This window comes from Octopus bimaculoides, chromosome 5 (assembly GCF_001194135.2).
Source record: "Octopus bimaculoides isolate UCB-OBI-ISO-001 chromosome 5, ASM119413v2, whole genome shotgun sequence".
In the NCBI taxonomy this organism is placed as follows: domain Eukaryota; kingdom Metazoa; phylum Mollusca; class Cephalopoda; order Octopoda; family Octopodidae; genus Octopus; species Octopus bimaculoides.
Genome location: NC_068985.1, coordinates 58,187,346 through 58,193,424, shown reverse-complemented (window position 1 = coordinate 58,193,424; position 6,079 = coordinate 58,187,346). Strand labels below are relative to the sequence as shown.

General features: G+C 34.8%; 1 protein-coding gene across 2 annotated transcripts in view; it reads right to left on the bottom strand.

Annotated features, from left to right (window-relative positions):
* LOC106868231 (D(2) dopamine receptor) overlaps window positions 1–6,079 on the bottom strand; it is a 1,504,014-nt gene that overhangs the window by 768,136 nt on the left and 729,799 nt on the right. The window lies entirely within an intron of this gene.

Here is a 6,079-nt window from a genome sequence, read left to right as displayed (position 1 = left end):
TATACATATTTAGAGAGAGACAGAGAGAGAGAGAGAGAGAGAGAGAGAGATACACATACACCAACACACACACACACACACACACATATATATATATATATATATATATATATATACATATATAGATGCATACATACATACATATATATATATATATGAGGGGTGTTTAGTAAAGATTTCCCCTGACCCACTTCTCATGGTGTGGGATAAACGAAACTTGGCATAATCATATGTCCACTAATGGCGATACATTTCTCTCATTGCTCGATGCACCTATTATGACGTCGTCTGTAGAAATCGGTAGGTTGAGTCTGGAGCTAAGACCTTACCACGGAAAGAACCTCATCCTTATCCGAAATGTTCTATCCCTTCAAATAAGACTTCATGGTCGAATAGAAGAGTAAGTCAGATGGTACGAGGAGAGTAAGCGGTGGGGAAGGATTTCATAGCTGCAAGAATGAGCTTTCGTCTGAGCAATATGTGATTGTGAACTGGGCGGTGTCTTGGAGGATGCGGACATCTTTGGTCAGCATACCACTCCACTCTGCTTTGACGGTGTCCGGCAATTTTCTGCAGCATACAAGCATGATATTCCCCGTTAATTGAGGTGCTCTTTGCCAGAAAATCCATCCATCATCACTACTTGATGCAGGTCCCCAAATGCTGTTAACATTTCTTTGCCAGCTGGTTGGAGGCAAGCCTACTTTGGAGGAGGTGAGTTGCCATGTTTCCATTGCATCAATTGGACTTTAGTCTCAGATCATTGTGATGGACCCATGTTTCATCCATGTGATAAATCTGCTGAAAACGTCTTTCTTGTTTTCTTGGCACATTGCCACAATTGCCTGGGAGCAGTAATCTTGACAAGTATTATGACCATACCCACTATATTCTATCAACTCTCTCTTGCCCTTTCCTTACAGATACAATCCTCTTGTCCTAGATTTTGTAAATGATAAACAAGACTAATAAATTACAACTGAACCAAGATCTGTTACAAGCTATCACCGCAACAATTTTTCTAAGCTGAAATGGTGGCAGGATCGTCTTAGCTGTTTTTTTTACACTATTAGAGTATTTAAGTAAAATTAGATTAACGTGTCCGACTGATTAAAAATTCTATTTATTTATTTATGCAGCTAAGGATAGCCCTGCATTTAAATTGATGCAATGATTGCATTGTTCAATTAAATGAGCCGCTTGAATCGGTCGTACTGCATCACCTCTGGATATCTTGTTGCTTCCTTTGATTATATATATGTATATATATATATATATATATATATATATATATATATATATACATATATGTATGTATGTGTGTGTGTGTGTGTGTGTGTGTGTGTGCGTATGTATGTATATTATGTACGTATATATGTATATATGTGTATATAAACTTGTGCATATGAGTGAATGTGTGTTTATATATGTATATGTGAGTGTGTGTTTTTGCGTGTCTTGGTGCTTCTGTTTGCCTTCACCACCGCTCGACAAACGCTGGTGATTTGGTAGAAAACCCTAACTTAGTGGTATGGCTAGAGATAACGATAGAATAATTACCATATCTTAGAAAAGTAAGTGCTGTGGTTAAACTATTCGACTAAACCTTATAAAGCTGTATACTGACATTGAAGCAGTGCAATCAGTCAAATGATTAAAAAAGACAGATATCTTTAACCCTGACTAAAGCTGATGGTTGTTAGCGGACGCGAACCACACATCAATCGATATTTTTCATCAACATCCAAACAATTCAAACGTTGACTTTTGGTTCCACGTTTATATATACTTCCCACGTCAGTCATTATACAACTTGTGCAGACAATAAATGATGACTAGTGAAACACCAATCAAAAAATTCTAATTGTGTTCTTGATAGATATCTCTAAATATAATTAACTGTTTGGCATGTCTTCAGGAAATTTTCTTCTTTTCTAATATGTGATATCATTTTTTGTTTAATATCTATATACTCTTCTTTGAAACCTCTCCTTCAATCATACCCAAGAATACTCGTGTAAGATATCGTCAGGTTACTTTTTCTCTGTTGTTTTTTCCTTTATGACGCAACGCTGTAATATTATTTGCTTGCAAAGAGAATCTAAAGAATAACTAACGCATCTTTTATCTTTGTGATTTATAATTTAAAAGAAGAACTGCTAAAGTTTTTCACAATAGCGTTTAGTCAACATGGAGACATAATTTTGCGCATTTATTTATTCACTGTGTAACATCTTAAGAAATATTTGGTTGGCATCCAACTAACGACGCTGGACCAACAAAAAAAGAAGCTGCATAAGAATGTTTATGTACAGAATTAATACAGTGACTGTGAGATGTTTTAGACTAAATGTTTTTGTTACATATCTTTGTTGGTGTGAATTGTGATACAGTCTGTGTTGCGACTGTACTAATTGCAAACTAGTATTCAATATTGTGTACAATGTCTCGGTATTGCGTATGATGCATTAGACAGTATTCTTGTCAATGATATTGTTGGATAGAAAAATTGATTTTTCTGTTAGGGATAGGTTGTTCCACCTAATTTCAAATAATAATACTTCTAACAATGTTACCATCGATAAATATGATGTATCCTTGTTTACAATAGATATAGTAATGGTGACAGACATTGACCCAGCATTAGATATTCTCTTTTATGGAAGGAGTACTCTAAATCTAACCCCAGTTATTGAGTGATATTTTATTTATCGATTCCGAACATTTGAGACCTGAGATAACAACCGGGATATTTGAAATCAGAACTCTAGACGATGCAAATACTAATAGAAAAGAACCCCAAATATAATAGCCATAATAGCAACAATAACAACAACTGAAGATCAATAATATGCTTGAAATTAAATGTAAAGTTATACTGACTTCCATTTTTCATGAAACTAACTAACGCACAAAAACACACTGACGCACACATATATATATGTATGTATGTTTGCGTGTAGGTATGTATATATGCATGTCTGTGTGCGTGTATGAGAGCGTGTGTGAGAGAGAGACAGAGAGAAAAAGAAAAAGAGGGAGAGACAGCTCGAGAGACAGACAGAATAAAACAACGCTTGAAACATACGGTCCTCGTTAAAATGGAAACGGGTCAATCAAACAATGATAGAGTTATCTGAATAAAACTGCATTTAGAATCCAAACGTTTTTGCTTTTTAGAAATCAACGAGAACAAACTCGTTGAACAATGTGTGGGTGGGAGACGGACTATAGGCATCGCCAAGAGAGACAATGATTAAAATGTCAAATACTGCATCTGAACATTCTCCATAAAAACTAAAGCATCTTCGGTTTCATAAAAAACATGCTAAAGAACTGGCAGGGCTGATCATAAAAATCTAAGCACTTCCTAAACATATATAACACAGGCTCATGAATGAGTTAAGAACAGGTTTTGGTAGGATAAGGACGATTACTAGATAAAAAAAAACTTGACTATCTCGTTGTGAGGGGAAATCCATTTTAATCGTCCACGAATAAAATAAAGCTACTCTAAAACCAAAACAGCATACAGAGATTTAATTGCAATGCTATCATACGGAATAAATTGATGAATATCTGGAGAAAACGAAAATCTGCTTCAGGAATACTTACAACGGATGCTGCAACTGTACATATAGCTGTAAAGTCTAATTGCAAATACAGTATACAATTATCGAGTGCGCGGGAGAAATGAAGGGTCTAATCATTGCAGAAACATACTAGCTAACAGAAGGCTTTTATTAGTATTACGCAACACCGATAGCTATTCAAGTTAAATATCTTATATTTATACTAATGCGATAGGAGCTTTGTTTTCTACTTCATTTAAAATCACATGATTTGTACATATTTTCTTAATATTGGATGTTTTGTATCGAGAAAACACATGTTTGCATTGCCCAAGTAAATATATCTAATCTCCAAAGAGTAAAACTAAGAATATCGTAGGTAAAATTTTGAATCCGATGGAGGATATCATGGCAATTTCATAACATGCAATTTATAAAATAATTACTAATTAGGACATCCTTTCCCAAATTATTTCTCGTGTTTAATGATTTGTTCGTCGTGCTTAAGAAAATTTACATGGAATGAAATAATTAAAATATGTATTTTTGTATTTTTTTAATGTAATATGTTTCACCGATTTCCAATACTGCTAGCAAAACCGTAATTTATAAAGGAAACAACACTGACATACTCCTTATTGGGTTCATACAGGTTAGAGAGGAGCAACAATACAATGACGTAAGAAGAAAGTCATCAGCCATGCGATGTAACTAAATGATTGAATCTCTGATTGATTCTGTTGAATTGCCTGGGTTTTCAATTACATTTACTGACCGATATGTCATTAAGGATCTAAGATATAATACTTTGAGAGTAGGCTTTTCGGAAGAAATGATGTATTAGACATTTGCGATAGAAAACATCTTTCTTCTTTCGTAAACCTGAAACAATTAGGTGAACCAATCGAAAATTTCATTTAGGGCACAAAGTTTAAAACAATTCGTTTTACCTGAAGGCATTTGTCGCTTCATATACATCATTAATTGTTTCATCATTGGATTGAGAACAGACACGATGAAAGATAGCAATAAACGCCCCAAAGCTAAGTAAACGCTGAAAAGATTGAAAACGCACATCTACAAAATTAGATTTTATTTTTTGAAAGCAAATTCCCATCACTAAAATAATTTCCCACTAACTATTTGCAATTCTATCAGTACAATAATGGTTTTAAGGCGAACCACTAATTCTCGGCTATTAATATATTAAGTTACAATGAAGTTACTAGTGCCTACCTAATCCATAGTTACATTTCTATTTCCAAATAATCGCGTAACGTATTATGAATAACGAAATATCATGTGATCATACCAAGGTACAATGCGCTTATTCATTTGACGGAATTTTATTTCAAATGTTGCAGTATAATTTACAGAATTTAAAGCCGAAATATATAATTCTTCAAGTTTTCCAGTAAACAAGTGAAATATTTAGTGAATAGATTGTACAGGCGTTCTGTCCTATTAGTGCATGCTATATTTGGTATTCATAAGATGAAACCCGGAAAATGATGTAATTGATGACAGGCTGCTTTGTTAACAGACGAAGAGGAAGCGCTAAAAACGTTCGAATGTTGATACCTTAATCCATTTGAATTTATTGCGCTGGTCAAAAGACAACTATTCTATTGCGAATAGAATACATCTACGTTGATGTTTACAGGAAAATGTAGGCAAACGTAAACATTCAGTATTTTCTAGCCTTTATCGTGAGAACTGTGTAAAGACTGTTTTTCGGATATTTTGGGCAGATACAGTAAACAATGTTGGAAGAAGAACCGTGATGAGCAGTTTACTTAGTGAAGAATATGGGCAAGGTGCCTCAGACGACGATCATCAGCCGTAGCAACTTTAGAATATACACCCAGGGGAAAGAACGCATCTATTCACAGGAAGTTTTTGTCACTGTTTCCTGAATACATTTTTGCCTATTGCCGCATGGTCTTTTATTCGAAATATGTACAGGCACATCACTCAGGAGGTACTTCAGTTTGGAGCACGACTCTCTGGGATTTACTCGAACTGTTTGCAGAGACAGAATGTGTCAGAACTGAATTAGTCAATGATCTCGAAGAGAAAAATAAAATACTGTAGGTAGTGATAAAAAGAGGTAAGAATAACTAACAACGTTCAAAAGACCTGCCATTCGCAGCAGTTTTCTTTTTTCTGATACCCAAGTAAATCAGATTATTGTATACTGCATGCTTACTGTTTAAACGCTTATCAAGTATTGGGAATATGAGGGATTTTGTTGCATCCTGTTCAGGTACCAAATTTCTGATGTGAATAACACTTATCAAAATAAATATAGTCTTGCCCTACCAATGTAGAAGACATTAGGGATAATTAGATCAGTTGCCTAAGTTTAAATTAAGGACATATCAAAGCAGAAAGTGGCAGAGATTCCTGGAATGGCGTACTGAATCAAAATGTGATTAGTCGTTTGGCGGAGGAGGAGGAGGAGGAGGAGGAGAAGAATAAGAAGAAGAAGAAGAAGAAGAAGAAGA